This window comes from Rana temporaria, chromosome 6 (assembly GCF_905171775.1).
Source record: "Rana temporaria chromosome 6, aRanTem1.1, whole genome shotgun sequence".
NCBI lineage: Eukaryota > Metazoa > Chordata > Amphibia > Anura > Ranidae > Rana > Rana temporaria.
In genome coordinates, this window is record NC_053494.1 from 57,492,563 (window position 1) to 57,509,454 (window position 16,892).

Below are 16,892 nucleotides of genomic sequence, written 5' to 3' on the forward strand. Positions count from 1 at the left end.
GCAGAAGGACGCCGGACCCAAAGAGGAGGACACCACCGAAGCCGCAGACGGACGCCGAGCCCGACGAGGCCGCCGATGGACGCCGCGCAAGACACCAAAACTGTAAGTACTAAAATGTTTTTTTTACAGGAATGCGGGTCCACTTTAGGGGTGCGCGCTATACGCCGGAGCGCGCAATTCCCCGATAAATACGGTATATAAAAAAACACAAACCAGTAAAGCAGACTACAAGGTCCAGCTCAACAGACAGCAGTGTATGGTATCAGCATGGTGACAAAGGTTCATTCCAACACACAAGGGTCCTGCAGCTTGCCAAGTAAAGATCTGGGAAGACAGTGCTGACAGGGTAATCCCTCCTGCCGAGACATTGTATTTTCCTGGGGGGGGGGCACCAATAATCACAAGTAAAATCTGCCAGACTGGTTTAACCAAAGTTGATTGATCAATCAATTTGTTACATACAGCCTGCCTATACACGATTAGAACAATCTATAGCCGGCCTAAGGCCCCTTTCACACGGTCGGACCGTTCAGGTCCGCCTGTCATATTTGTCGGCAGACCTTTACGGCCGCTCCATACATCTCTATGGAGCATCGGATTTCAGCGGAGACATGTCCGCTGACATCCGATCCCCTAAAATCAGACGGATGGCGATATATCACCATCCGTCCATGGCGGATCGGATCGGGTAAGATCTGATGAAAACGCACATGCTGTCCGTTTTCATCAGATCTCTCCATAGGAGACAGCAGCGCTGCACAAACCCCTCCCCGCTCAGTGAGCAGAGAGAGACTTGTCATCCGCCGGCTCAGCAGAGAGATCTCCCACTGAGCTGGCAGGAGCTGGCGGACTCCGCTGAGACAGAGTCCGCCTAGTGTGAAAGGGGTCTAAGGATGGAATTATATGGGTTTAGCAGGCAGAAAATCATTCACCAACCACATTGTCAGAGCAGTGTTCCATCGTCTGTCAAATTGCTCCCCTAGTGAAGGGTCTTCAGGTAGCAATGAAACACACAGTTACCATAGACCAAATGTTACGCAGAGCATGTGGAATTTTGTTGCCCTGATTTGACCCTGTACACACATGTAACGTTAGAGCAAGCTCCGCAGCACTCTTCCCTGGGGCAGTTGGACCATGCATGCTAGTCCTCTCCTTTTATTTACTACACAACTCAGTTTCTGTCTGGTGAACATGACCCCAGCTAGACACAAAAAGTTCATTGAAAGCACATGTTGTTTACACCCTTCTTAACTATTTTAGACCTAAGTTTTCAGGCTTGCTTCTCCAGAAAAGCATATATTTCACCTTCCACCAGTGTCGAGAAGTCAGAACAACAAAACATTGTTGTGGGTTCCTCCAGCACATTGCCCATTGCATTGATAAAAACAGACCTTATTTTGTGTGGTGTTCGTGTCCCGCAAAGAAAGTGATATTTTACTCTGCCTGCAGCTAATTACAGATCTCTTGCATTTCATTACAAATTTCCTAGAGCAATTACAAAACAACACAAGCAATGTCGGATATTCAGAGTTTAGAGAAAACAGGTCATTTTAATTGGAATACTCACAGACCGCCTGCCAAGATCATAGATATGTGATCCGTCTATTTCCTGACTCAGTTCAAAGTATTCTTGTTACTTGTCACTGTGGGAGAGGTCAGAGCAGAGCTTGCACAAGTTAGGAGGCAGTATTATTAACTATATAGTTCATGTGTAAAGTTAAATGACTGACTAAAAACCCCAAAAAGGAATATACACAATCTACAGGGGGACTCAGGAAATTTTTTGGCCTGCGAATATATGCAAAATATACATTGTGGACCTGTGGTACTGAGAATAAGGAGACTCCTGCTCTAGACCAAAACTTCCCATCTAGTGGTAAATAAATTATACTGTATGTCAGGGGTAGCTTTCATTGGGACAGAAGAGAATTCCTGTCATCATAGATTTAGGAGATTATAAACCATATAAAAAACACATGGAACCATTTTCAGCTGAGCCTGCTCTCTGAATCACTACTATGGCGACAGCAACTTCCACCACGGCAAAATGATACCTGCTTTTTAATCCATTTTTTTAAATGCATAACATTTTTCTGCTATTTTTTTTCAGCTGTGTAAATGTTTTCACTAAAAAGAATGCAGCTGCATTCAGATCCTTAAAGTGGTTGTAAACCCTTACAGACCACTTTTACCTACAGGTAAGCCTAGAGCAGTGATGGCAAACCTTTTTGGACCCGAGTGCCCAAACCGCGACGCAAAACCAACTTATTTCTTTCAAAGTGCCAACACAGAATTAAACCTACCAGCGGCTCTGTACAGATGATGGGACTGATCATCCCTCTGAATAAGCCCTAAGGGACCAAAAACGTACGATTCTGCCCAGAAAAAAACGTGTGTTTTTTAAAGGATTGCGTTCCGCTCAGAATGCCAGGATCAGGAGTGTGTTACGCTCAGAATGCCAGGATCAGGAGTGTGTTACGCTCAGAATGCTAGGATCAGGAGTGCGTTACGCTCAGAATGCCAGGATCAGGAGTGTGTTACGCTCAGAATGCTAGGATCAGGAGTGCGTTACGCTCAGAATGCTAGGATCAGGAGTGTGTTACGCTCAGAATGCTAGGATCAGGTGTGTGTTACGCTCAGAATGCTAGGATCAGGAGTGCGTTACGCTCAGAATGCTAGGATCAGGTGTGTGTTACGCTCAGAATGCTAGGATCAGGAGTGTGTTACGCTCAGAATGCTAGGATCAGGAGTGTGTTACGCTCAGAATGCTAGGATCAGGAGTGTCTTACGCTCAGAATGCTAGGATCAGGAGTGTGTTACGCTCAGAATGCTAGGATCAGGAGTGTCTTACGCTCAGAATGCTAGGATCAGGAGTGTGTTACGCTCAGAATGCTAGGATCAGGAGTGTGTTACGCTCATAATGCTAGGATCAGGAGTGTCTTACGCTCATAATGCTAGGATCAGGAGTGTCTTACGCTCATAATGCTAGGATCAGGTGTGTGTTACGCTCAGAATGCTAGGATCAGGAGTGTGTTACGCTCAGAATGCTAGGATCAGGAGTGTGTTACGCTCAGAATGCTAGGATCAGGAGTGTCTTACGCTCAGAATGCTAGGATCAGGAGTGTGTTACGCTCAGAATGCTAGCATCAGGAGTGTCTTACGCTCAGAATGCTAGGATCAGGAGTGTCTTACGCTCATAATGCTAGGATCAGGAGTGTCTTACGCTCATAATGCTAGGATCAGGTGTGTGTTACGCTCAGAATGCTAGGATCAGGAGTGTGTTACGCTCAGAATGCTAGGATCAGGAGTGTGTTACGCTCAGAATGCTAGGATCAGGAGTGTCTTACGCTCAGAATGCTAGGATCAGGAGTGTGTTACGCTCAGAATGCTAGGATCAGGAGTGTCTTACGCTCAGAATGCTAGGATCAGGAGTGTGTTACGCTCATAATGCTAGGATCAGGAGTGTCTTACGCTCATAATGCTAGGATCAGGTGTGTGTTACGCTCAGAATGCTAGCATCAGGAGTGTCTTACGCTCAGAATGCTAGGATCAGGAGTGTCTTACGCTCATAATGCTAGGATCAGGAGTGTCTTACGCTCATAATGCTAGGATCAGGTGTGTGTTACGCTCAGAATGCTAGGATCAGGAGTGTGTTACGCTCAGAATGCTAGGATCAGGAGTGTGTTACGCTCAGAATGCTAGGATCAGGAGTGTCTTACGCTCAGAATGCTAGGATCAGGAGTGTGTTACGCTCAGAATGCTAGGATCAGGAGTGTCTTACGCTCAGAATGCTAGGATCAGGAGTGTGTTACGCTCATAATGCTAGGATCAGGAGTGTCTTACGCTCATAATGCTAGGATCAGGAGTGTGTTACGCTCATAATGCTAGGATCAGGAGTGTGTTACGCTCAGAATGCTAGCATCAGGAGTGCGTTATGCTCAGAATGCTAGGATCAGGAGTGCATTATGCTCAGAATTGGGGATACCGAGCCATACATTCCATGGTTATATGGTTACTGCACGATTGTTTGGGTATGTGGATGCATAACGGTGCCTAAATGTTTTTGTTTTAGACAACGTTGTCTTTTAAGATGGTTGTAGGTGGAAAAGCATCTTTTTGTATTTCACTTGTTTTAATAATACATTTTTGTCATTTAATTTCCCATCATTTTTGTTTTCTATTTTTTTGATTGCTATATCCCTGTGTGCTATTTTGTGGCACCTTGACCAATTCCTTCTCCCTGGCACAGTCCTTCTCCCTTGTATGTAGCTTTTTGGCCACTTAGTCCCACTTCCTTTTGGATAGTGAGTCGATGCAAGCTCTCATTAATATTTGTATTTAAACAGTGTGGTTCCCAGCTTTCTATTTTTTGTCCATATAACTCTCGCTCCAGCCAGTCACAGTGCCAGAGCCGCGATGCGAGGAAGACACTCGGGGAAAGATGGCGGCGGCGGAGGTGAGGAACGATCACCGCTGCGGGGGCTTCGATCTCAGGTAATACATAATAAGCTAGTATGCTATGCATACTAGCTCATTATGCCTATTTCTTGCAGGGGTTTTTTTTCAAGAGGGTTTATTTCCTCTTTAAGTGCTAGTTCACACCAGACGCAGTTCCGTTCAGTTTCCATGCACTTTTTTTCTGTACAAAATGCATTCACAGTGTTTTTCATGTATTCCAATGGCTGTAGTTCACGCCTTGCAGTCAGTTTCTGCACCGGAAACTGACTGCATGGTGTGAACTAGTGCCATTGAAATACATGGAAAACACTGTGCATGCATTTTTAGTGCATAAAAAAAGCGCACAAAACTGAACAGAACTACATCTGGTGTAAACTGGCGCTGAATAAAAAACACTTGTAATTTTTTTTTTTTTTTACCGCAGTGTGAATGAGGTCTTAATGTATATTTTTGTCTTTCATTTATTTGTCAGGTTTGGACTAGGGGTGAACTCAGTGTTCAGTCTGAATGTAATTTTGGACCGAACACTGGCTATTCGGATGTTCGTTCAAATGTCTGAATGTTTATGGCTTGACAGCTTCTGGCTGTCAGTGGTTGTTCAGGAAGCAGCAGCTGCTTGTGCCTTCTTCATCTTTACCAACCACTGATGTCACCCATCCCATTTACTAACATTGTTGGGAACCCCAGCCATATATACAAATGGTCACATGGCCATATTTGGACATTGATGTGACCACTATCCCTGCCCCTTCATTTATATAGTTGATGACATCTCATGGAGCTGTCATTCAGCTAGTCTTACCATAGGGGTTTGGCACTGCGTAGTGGGTCATCGGCTTTGACAGTGAATTTACAACAAGGGATCCTTTTGGTGAATTTTTATATTTTTAATAAAGGACTTGTCAAACATTTGGGTGTCTTTATTTCTAGGCGACATCTTTTTTGTGTGTGAATGAGTAGGGATCAGGCCCGGACTGGGACAAAAAATAGGCCCGGGCATTTTAGACTGAGCAGCCCGGGGGGGGGGGGGGGGGGTCACGCGGCGGGGGTTAATGATGGGATGCCCGCACAGAGAGAGAGACTGCTCCACATTTGTGGCACAGAGAGAGAAATCACTCCACATTGCTGGAACAGAGAGAAATCGGTCGACATTTCCCATTGTTGTACTGAAGTCAGTTGATAGATCGGATTCTGTATAACCAGTCTGCACATTGATAGATTGAAATTTCTGCTGAACTGGCAGAATTTCAATTTATGATGGCCTAAGTCCACCAGTCTCTGAGTTTAATAATATCCTCAAATCTTCTGAAAGGGGTTCTCAACTTAGGTGTAGAAATTCACTTTGAACTCCACCTTAATTCCAGAACTCTCATTATGTATTAGATGTGCAAAGAATAAGGTGAGAGAACATCTAATACCTATAAAGAGTAATGAAAATAAGGTGAAGTACAAAGTGAAATATCTGGAGGAACTGGCTGAGGTTAAAACAGGCATGGAGGAAATTAGGTATCACCTCCTTACTGTCTGTCAAATGCCTCTGAAAAGTGACCTGAGAATTGATAACTTTTCAGTGGAGTATCTGTGAGTGCAAGCCTTTTGGCTCACACTGGTGCTCAACATTTTTTTTGGGGGGAAGCAATCAAACTGAACAAAAACATCAAATGCAGCCACTGTGCCCCATTATATGCAGCCACTGTGCCCCATCAAATGCAGCCACTGTGCCCCATCAAATGCAGCCACTGTGCCCCATCAAATGCAGCCACTGTGCCCATCAAATGCAGCCACTTTGTCCCATCAAATGCAGCCATTGTGCCCCATCAAATGCAGCCACTGTGCCCCATCAAATGCAGCCACTGTGCCCCATCAAATGCAGCCACTGTGCCCCATCAAATGCAGCCACTGTGCCCCATCAAATGCAGCCACTGTGCCCCATCAAATGCAGCCACTGTGCCCCATCAAATGCAGCCACTGTGCCCCATCAAATGCAGCCACTGTGCCCCATCAAATGCAGCCACTTTGTCCCATCAAATGCAGGCCAGCAGGCCATTTGGGTATTTTTTTCAACTGCCCCTGAACACATTTAATGTTATCCTATGTGTCCATGCACACATTCGTATTTTTTTGCGTTTTAAAGCAGTTGGGTTTAGGCTCGTTTTTTTCAGAAGCAAAATTTTGGGTTCAGACGCAAAAGTTTTAGCGTTTCAGATGCAAATCGCGGCAAATCGCTGCTAAACGCGGCAAAACGCGGTACCGGCGTTTTGCCGCGATTTCGTTTATAGGCGTTTTTAAAGGTGACCTATTTTTTTACATTAGAAATCTCAAAAATGATGGCAAATTATGAAAAACCATAAAAAAACATTAAAAAATTTAATTGCTTGCATTGCATTGTGGACAATCCACAACTTGTGGCAGGTGACGTGGCCAGGTGACGTGGCCAGTGGACAATCCACAACTTGTGGCAGGTGACGTGGCCAGGTGATTTGGCAAGTGGATAATCCACTTGTGGCAGGTGACATGACAAGTGGACAATCCACAACTTGTGGCAGGTGTCGTGGTCAGGTGACGTGGCAAGTGGACAATCCACAACTTGTGGCAGGTGACATGGCCAGTTGACGTGGCAGGTGACGTGGCCAGGTGATGTGGCAGGTGACGTGGCCAGGTGACATGGCAAGTGGACAATACACAACTTGTGGCAGGTGACGTGGTCAGTGGACAATCCACAACTTGTGGCAGGTGGCGTGGCCAGGTGACATGGCAGATGATGTGGCAAGTGGACAATACACAACTTGAGGCAGGTGACGTGGCAAGTGGACAATCCACAACTTGTGGCAGGTGACGTGGCCAGTTGACGTGGCAAGTGATGTGGCCAGTGGACATTCCACAACTTGTGGCAGGTGACGTGGCCAGGTGATGTGGCAGGTGACGTGGCCAGGTGACATGGCAAGTGGACAATCCACAACTTGTGGCAGGTGACGTGGCCAGTGGACAATCCACAACTTGTGGCAGGTGGCGTGGCCAGGTGACTTGGCAGATGAAGTGGCAAGTGGACAATACACAACTTGAGGCAGGTGACGTGGCAAGTGGACAATCCACAACTTGTGGCAGGTGACGTGGCCAGTTGACGTGGCAGGTGATGTGGCCAGTGGACAATCCACAACTTGTGGCAATTGACGTGGCCAGTTGACGTGGCCAGTGGACAATCCACAACTTGTGCCAGGTTACATGGCAGGTGATGTGGCCAGGTGACGTGGCAGGTGACGTGGCCAGGTGACATGACAAGTGGACAATCCACGACTTGTGGCAGGTAACGTGGCCAGGTGACATGGCAGGTGACGTGGCCAGGTGACAATCCACAACTTGTGGCAGGTGACGTGGCCAGGTGATTTGGCAAGTGCATAATCCACTTGTGGCAGGTGACGTGGCAAGTGGACAATCCACAACTTGTGGCAGGTGTCGTGGTCAGGTGACGTGGCAAGTGGACAATCCACAACTTGTGGCAGGTGACGTGGCCAGTTGACGTGGCAGGTGACGTGGCCAGTGGACAATCCACAACTTGTGGCAGGTGGCGTGGCCAGGTGACTTGGCAAATGAAGTGGCAAGTGGACAATACACAACTTGAGGCAGGTGACGTGGCAAGTGGACAATCCACAACTTGTGGCAGGTGACGTGGCCAGTTGACGTGGCAGGTGATGTGGCAGGTGACGTGGCCAGGTCACGTGGCCAGTGGACAATCCACAACTTGTGGCAATTGACGTGGCCAGTTGACGTGGCAGGTGACGTGGCCAGTGGACAATCCACAACTTGTGCCAGGTTACATGGCAGGTGATGTGGCCAGGTGATGTGGCAGGTGACGTGGCCAGGTGACATGGCAAGTGGACAATCCACGACTTGTGGCAGGTAACGTGGCCAGGTGACATGGCAGGTGACGTGGCCAGTGGACAATCCACAACTTGTGGCAGGTGACGTGGCCAGGTGATTTGGCAAGTGCATAATCCACTTGTGGCAGGTGACGTGGCAAGTGGACAATCCACAACTTGTGGCAGGTGTCGTGGTCAGGTGACGTGGCAAGTGGACAATCCACAACTTGTGGCAGGTGACGTGGCCAGTTGACGTGGCAGGTGACGTGGCCAGTGGACAATCCACAACTTGTGGCAGGTGATGTGGCCAGGTGATGTGGCCAGGTGACGTGGCAGGTGACGTGGCCAGGTGACATGGCAAGTGGACAATCCACAACTTGTGGCAGGTGACGTGGCCAGTGGACAATCCACAACTTGTGGCAGGTGGCGCACTCGGCCAGCTCAGTGGCCTTTTTGCAGGACATTAGAGCAGCCCAGGGGGCAAATGCATTCTTGCAACCCAGCCCAGTCCGCTCCAAGGGCCTTGGTACACCTCTGGGTAGAAGTGACATGCGGGCCGCCGCGGGCCGTTCGTGGGCCGCCCAGGGCCGTTCGCGGGCCTCGATCGGCCCGCCAAGGGCCATTCGCGGGCCGCTACCGGCCCACCGGGCATATGCCCGGTATGCCCTATGGCCAGTCCGGGCATGGTAGGGATACTACACCCTATACCCTTTCACATGGGGGCTATCTGGGGTCCCACCTAATACTAAAGAGGGATTCCAGATTCTGATAAGCTCTCTGCCTGCAGACCCCACAACCACTAGTGTTGCTCACGAATATTCGCATTGCGAATATTCGACTCGAATATAGCATATTCGAGAAATCGCGCTATATTTCGAATTTCGCGGTGAATATTCGCAATTCCGAATATTCGCATTTTTTTCAATTTGATTTTTAAAACAGATCACATCCTATCGACGTCTAAAAGCATTGCTGGTATGATTAGAGACCCTGGGCCGAGTAGCTAAGCTGAGGCGATCCTTTTATGTTGCCAAATTGAAAAAAAAAAAATTGCGATTTTTTTCGCTATTGCGAATGCGAAAAATGATTGCGAATTTTCGATAACTGTGGTAGGAGAACTCTGATTGTCTCTGATGCAAAAGGGGGGGGCTTTGTGTATGTGTATGTTATGAATATTTGTATGTTTGATATTATTATTTTTTGTAAGAAGGAAAAAATTGCGCATACCTTAAAAAAGGGGAGAATACAGCAGCAACTCAAAAATGTTATACAACATAAATTAATAGAAGACAGAAAATGGAGTCGCTCTACAAGAATAAAAAATATGTCTAGTGACAAGACATGTGGGCAAATTATAAAATAAGCAAGCGCAAATAACTTGTGAAATACACAGTGAAACAAATATATAAAGAAATATAGTCCCAATAATAGAAAAATAATCTTTCATAAAAATGTCTTTGATATGTGAAGTGAAAAAAAGTCCAAAGCATGCAGCATGAACGTGTTCAATCTTCAAGGTGTTTGATTGACAAACGGCTGTGACAGATGGATAGAGTAAAGAATCACCACCAATGCAAAACACTTTTTATTTTCTATTGTAAAATATCACGAATATTCTGAGCCAATCAGAGTGCTCCTTCCGCATTTGCCGAATATTCGCAATTATTTTGTATTGTAAAATATCAAGAATATTCTGAGCCAATCAGAGTGCTCCTTCTGCATTTGCCGAATATTCGCAATTATTTTGTATTGTAAAATATCAAGAATATTCTGAGCCAATCAGAGTGCTCCTACAGCATTTGCCGATATTCGCAATTATTTTGTATTGTAAAATATCACGAATATTCTGAGCCAATCAGAGTGCTCCTACAGCATTTGTCGAAATTGCGCAATAAATATCGCATTCGCATGTTGCGATATTTCGATAAAATATCACGAATATTCTGAGCCAATCAGAGCGCTCCTCCAGCATTTCTCGAAATTGCGCAATAAATATCGCATTCGCATGTTGCGATATTTCGATAAAATATCACGAATATTCTGAGCCAATCAGAGTGCTCCTACCGCAGTTATCAAAAAATCGCAATTATTTTCGCATTCGCAATAGCGAAAAATCGCAATCATTTAATTTCGATAAAATATCACGAATATTCGAATTAGCGAATATATCTCGAATATTCGAATATATATTCGAGATATATCGCGAAATCGAATATGGCATATTCTGCTCAACACTAACAACCACCAGACAAGGGTTGTGGGGATTAGACTCTCCTCACAATAACAGTGATGGGGAGATCTTCCAACCATCGTTTAACCAGCCTGGAATGCAGATTCTCACCAGTAGAAAATGTGGTGTGGTACTGGAACTCACAGTCAGCCTCTGTGTCTTAGTCTCTAGTAGCTTCTAATGTCATGCAACTGGACCCCCAACTACCAGAAGTGGCTATTGGATGCCTAGCTCTAGCCCATGCTGGTGTTTGAGCCCCAAGTTAAAACTAGCTATTGTATTGTATTGCTATCCCCGCAGAAGCCGCTTGGTAATTTGGGTTCTCTGTTCTGTGCCTTGACTCCAAGAACAACCTCAGCCCCTCTGACACATCTGGTTGAATGAAAATGACTGCAAGTACTTATAAGAACATGGAGCATAGATAACTTTAAAGTGGCTGTGAATTAGTACCAGAAAACAGACACAAGACCATTTAGTGGTAAATGAACTCAGTGTATTGGTATGGATCAGAGTAAATGATGGGCTGAGCATGAATGAGCATACAGAAGGTAGGTTGAGACACAGTCTGCTAGACGGAATAATCGATATGCCAAAGTGAATAAAGTCCATTATTTTGGAATTAACACATAAATCAGAAAAGGCAGCAACAGTGCATATAGGTTTTGGGGCAGATCCACGTACCTGCGCGTAATCTTCCGCCGGGCGCAGCGTATCTAAGATACACTACACCGCCGCAACTTATTTTTTTTATTTCTAATCCAAAAAGAATTTGCGCCATAAGTTACGGTGGCGTAGTGTATCTCTGGCGGCGTAAGGGTGCGGAATTCAAATGGATGTAATGGGGGCGTGTTTTATGTTAATACGTCGTGACCCGACGTAAACAAAGTTTTTTTTTTACTGCACATGCGCCGTCCGTGGGGGTATCCCAGTGCGCATGCTCGAAATGAACCTGGAAAAAGCCAATGCTTCTGACGGTGACGTCATTCTACGCAAATCCCTATTCGCGAACGACTTACGCAAACTATGTAAAAATTTCAAAATTGTACGTGGGAACGACGGCCATACTTAACATTGAGTACGCCTCAGAACAGCAGCTTTAACTATACCGCCGGGAAAAAGCCCGAACGAAAACGACGTTTAAAAAAATGCGCCGGCCGGACGTACGTTCGTGGATCGCCGTAAATAGCTAATTTGCATACTCGCGCGGATTTCGACGGAAACGCCACCTAGCGGCCGCCGAAAATTGCATCTAAGATCGATGGCGTACTAAGACGTACGCCTGTCGGGATCGATCCCAGATGCCGTCGTATCTTGTTTTGTGGATACAAAACAAAGATACGACGCAGGAAATTTAAAATTACGCCGGAGTATCAATAGATACGCCGGCATAATCCTTTTGTGGATCTGCCCCATAAACTGCAATTAAAATGTTCCCCTGTTCCTGTTTTGGTTATATAAGTGCACCCTAAAATTAAAATCTCTACATCTACAGACATGATTTAACACTAACCTATCTAAGCCTATAAAAAATAAATCTGAAGCCGATCCGATCTGGTCCCACACTGAGCTGTAAGCTGCGGCTTCGCTGTGGAGGTTGGTGCAGAAGAGGCAGCCGACAACGGAAGCCCCATAGTAATTCTATGGGTGACGTCACTCCCCATACATTACAAAGCAGTTGTCGGCTGTGTCCTCTGCAGAGCTTCTGTCGCTAGAGACCAGATCGGTTTTAACCACTTGCCGCCCGCCAATGACAGATTGACGTCGGCAAAGTGGTTGTAGAATCCTGACTGGACGTCATATGACGTCCTCAGGATTCTGAGCCGCTGGGCGCCCCCGGGGGCGCGCATCGCGGCGATCGTTGTTGCGGGGTGTCAGTCTGACACCCCGCAACACCGATCTCGGTAAAGAGTCTCTCACGGAGACTCTTTACCACGTGATCAGCCGTGTCCAACCACGGCTGATCACGATGTAAACAGGAAGAGCCGTTGATGGCTCTTCCTCACTCGCGTCTGACAGACGCGAGTAGAGGAGAGCCGATCGGCGGCTCTCCTGACAGGGGGGGTTCGCGCTGATTGTTTATCAGCGCAGCCCCCCCCCTCGGATCGCCACATGGACCACCAGGAAAGCCCACCCTGGACCACCAGGGAAGGGCAGATAAAAAAAAAAAGCCCCCCAAAAAAAAAAAAAAAGTCTGTAAAAAAAAAACAGAAAGTCTGTATAAAAAAAAACATAAAAAAAAGATGCCAATCAGTGCCCACAAATGGGCACTGACTGGCAACATAGGTAAATCAGTGCCACCCCACATTGTCCATCAGTGCCACCCTACAGTGTCCATCAGTGCCACCCCACAGTGCCCATCAATGCCCAGTGCCCACCTATCAGTGCCCATCTGTGCCACCCATAAGTAGCCATCAGTGCCACCCATAAGTGCCGCCCATGAGTGCCCATCTGTGCCGCCTTTGAGTGCCCAGTGCCGCCCATGAGTGCACATCAGTGCCGCCCATGAGTGCCCATCAGTGCCGCCTATGTGTGCCCATCAGTGCCGCCTATGTGTGCCCATCAGTGCCACCTATGTGTGCCCATCAGTGCCGCCTATGTGTGCCCATAAGTGCCGCATACAAACGCCGCCAATCAGTGCCACCTCATCTGTGTCCGTCAGTACTACCTCATCAATGTCCATCAGTGCCATCTCATTGGTGCCCATCAGTGCCGCCATATCAGTGCCCGTAATTGAAAGAGAAAACTTACTTATTTACAAAAAAATCGCAGAGGTGATCAAATACCACCAAAAGAAAGCTCTATTTGTGGGGGAAAAAGGACGCCAATTTTGTTTGGGTACAGTGTAGCATGACCGCGCAATTGCCATTCAAAGTGCGACAGTGCTGAAAGCTGAAAATTGGCCTGGGCGGGAAGGTGCGTAAGTGCCCAGTATGGAAGTGGTTAAAAAAGGTAAGTATACTGATTTCGTCTTTATAGGGCTAGATAGGTTAGGCTTATATTGTGCATGTCTGTAGATGTAGCGATTTTAGTGTTAGACCGGACTTATCTTTTAACTCAAAATTACGGATTTTCCTTCACTTTCATTCCTAGTGACAAAAGGCATATGAATTTCCCTAATGAGGAGACCGCAGAAAAAAAACAAAAAAAACGAAAGGTTTCTAACCCTCCTCGCCTCTTTTCATTGAAGTCTATATTTTTTTTAACTGGAACGCTGGGTACAGATCAAGGTCGCAGATCGCCACCATTACTAGTAAAAAATAGATAAATAATAAAAATGCCATAAATCTATCCTCTATTTTGTAGGCGCTATAACTTTTGCACAAACCAATCAATATACACTTATTGCAATTTTCTTTTACCAAAAATATGTAAAATAATACATAGTGGCCTAAACTGATGAAGAAATTCCTTTTTTTGGATATTTTTTTATAGCAAAAAGTAAAAAAGATTGCTTTTCTTTCAAAATTGTTGCTCTTTTTTTGTTATAGTGCAAAAAATGAAAACCGCAGAGGTGATCGAGTACCAGCAAAAGAAAGCTCTATTTGTGGGAAAAAAAGGACATTCATTTTGTTTGGGTACAACGTTGCACGACTGCACAATTGTCAGTTAAAACGACAAAGTGCTGTATCGCAAAAAATGGCCTGGTCGTTAAGGGGGTAAATCCTTCCGGGGCTGAAGTGGTTAATCTCCAGTTTCAGAAAGGGTTCCTAATGGTACCAACTGGGAAAATGTAAAATGATCTTCTACAGGAAATGGCCCTAGCAGATACAATATTGTTTAAAAAAAGAGCTAGATACTTTCCAAACCGATGCAATAAGGAGCTTATAAAAAAAAAAAAAAATACACAGTATATTGTTAACCTGTCAATTTTTAGTTACCATTGAAGATGATACAGAAATGTACTTCCTTTGGTATTTAACCACTTCCATACCAGGCACTTACGCACCTTCCTGCTCAGGCCAATTTTCAGCTTTCAGCACTGTCGCAATTTGAATGACAATTGCGCGGTCGTGCTACTCTGTACCCAAATGACATTTTTATCATTTTGTTCCCACAAATAGAGCTTTCTTTTGGTGGTATTTGATCACCTCTGCGATTCAAATTTTTTGCGCAACAACTAAATAACAACGGAAATTTTTGAAAAAAATTAAGTTTTTATTTTTTTCTGTACATTTATTTTGTAAATAAGTATGTTTTCTTCTTCAATTATGGGCACTGATATGGCGGCACTGATGGGCACCGATGAGGTGGCACTGATGGGCACCGATAGGCAGCACTGATGGGCACTGATAGGTGGCGCTGGTATGCTGCACTGATGTGCATTCATAGGCGGCACTGATGGGCACTCATAGGCGGCGCTGATGGGCACTCATAGGCGGCACTGGGCACTCTTTGGCGGCACTGATGGGCACTTATGGGTGGCACAGATGGACACTGATAGGTGGGCACTAATGGCATTGCTGGGCATCATTAGTCAGTGCCCATGTTGCCAGTCAGTGCCCATTTGTGGGCACTGATTGGCATCGATTGTTTTTATTTATTTATTTTTGCCCCATTTGGCAACCGGGGGGGGGGGGGCACTCCCGGGTGGTCCAGTGTTGGCATCCAAGGGGGGGCTGCGCTGATAAACAATCAGCGCAAACCCCCCCTGTTAGGAGAGCCGCCAATCGGCTCTCCTCTACTCGCGTCTGTCAGACGCGAGTGAGGAAGAGCCGATCAACGGCTCTTCCTGTTTACATCGTGATCAGCCGTGATTGGACACGGCTGATCACGTGGTAAAGAGCCTCCGCCGGAGGCTCTTTACCGAGATCGGAGATGCAGGGTGTCAGACTGACACCCCGCATCACCGATCGCCGCGCTGCGCGCCCCCACGGGTGCGCGCCGGCATGAAATCCTGCAGGACGTCAATAGACGTCCGGTCAGGATTTCACAACCACTTCCCGGACGTTAATTGTATATTGACCGGGCGGGAAGTGGTTAAAGAGTTTCGCTTTTCACTGGTGGGCTTATTAGCCCCATGCTCTGCCACAAAGCATTATACATGCTCCTACTAACATACACTGATCAGCCATTACATTATGACCACCCACCATAAGCGGCTGAAGCATGGACTCCACTAGACCTCTGAAGCTATGCCATGGTATCTGGCATCAAGCCATCGCTAGCAGATCCTTTAGGTCCTGTAAGTTGCGAGGTGGGACCTCTATGGATTGGACTTGTTTTTCCAGCACATCCCAAAGATGCATGATTGAGATCTGGAGAATTTTGAGGCCAAGTCAGCACCAAAAAAAAACGTTGTGCTCCTTAAACCATACTTGAATTCACTGCTCAGTGGTCCAGTTCTGATGCTACAGTGCCTTGAAAAAGTATTTATACCCCTTCAAATTTTCCACATTTTGTCATGTTACAATCAAAAAAATTATTTTATTGGGATTTTTATCTAATTGACCACATTTTTTTACAAATAAATATATGAAAAGTGTGGTGTGCATTTGTATTCAGCCCCCTTTACTCTGAAAATTACAATGGTCCCAAAAATGGTTTCAAAATTGTCGCTCTATTTTTGCTTATAGCGCAAAAAATAAAAACCGCAGAGGTGATCAAATACCACCAAAAGAAAGCTCTATTTGTGGGGAAAAAAGGACGCCAATTTTGTTTGGGAGCCACGTCGCATGACCGCGCAATTGTCAATTAAAGCGACGCAGTGCTGAATCGCAAAAACTGGCCAGGTCCTTTACCTGCATAATGGTCCGGGTCTTAAGTGGTTAAAGTGGAACTTTACCCATAACAACTTGATAAAAAATAATGTTCTTTAGCAAGCAACATACATTTCACATTAATAATTATGCTACGGTACCAAAGTTAGTGTGTGCTGTAAATTGCCTCCAGCATTGCTCCTGTTTCCTATTGCTGGAGGTTGCCATTTTGCTGAAGCCCAGAGCCCCTGAACAGCAGTAAATCATAAAGCGAACTAAAAACCCATTGATTTAATGAATTTAAAAAACTGTTACATTCCTGGAATGCTGAGATTGCAAACTGTCACATTTGCTTTTGTCCTCAACAAAACTGACAAACCATTAAATGGCTGGTGGCATGTCATAACTGATCAGATGTACAGAACCATGGCAGTTGCATTTCAAACAGTAGCTAAGATAGCTGCTTTCTTGGCTGAAGAGGATAGGAGGGCAGATCGGCCTCTACAAACTTGGCTGTGCCTAGGAATATAGAGCAACTGAGCATGTGCAGAGCAAAGTGACAGTGTGTTTTACTGGATTTTAACCACTTGACCTCTGGAAGATTTTACCCCCTTCATGACCAGAGCATTTTTAACACGCCGCTACCTTAAC

The 16,892-nt window shown here is 45.8% G+C and overlaps 1 protein-coding gene across 2 annotated transcripts in view; it reads right to left on the reverse strand.

The window, feature by feature from the left end:
- The window catches only part of ACSM3 (acyl-CoA synthetase medium chain family member 3), a 70,255-nt gene that overhangs the window by 48,089 nt on the left and 5,274 nt on the right, over window positions 1-16,892 (reverse strand). Inside the window, exon 1 of one of the 2 annotated variants that reach the window (XM_040356856.1) lies at window positions 1,568-1,675. The exons of the other annotated variant lie outside the window; for it this stretch is intronic. The gene's annotated coding sequence lies outside the window, so the exon portion shown is untranslated. Of the gene's footprint in view, window positions 1-1,567; window positions 1,676-16,892 lie in introns of those variants that run through there. 2 annotated transcript variants of the gene reach the window in all.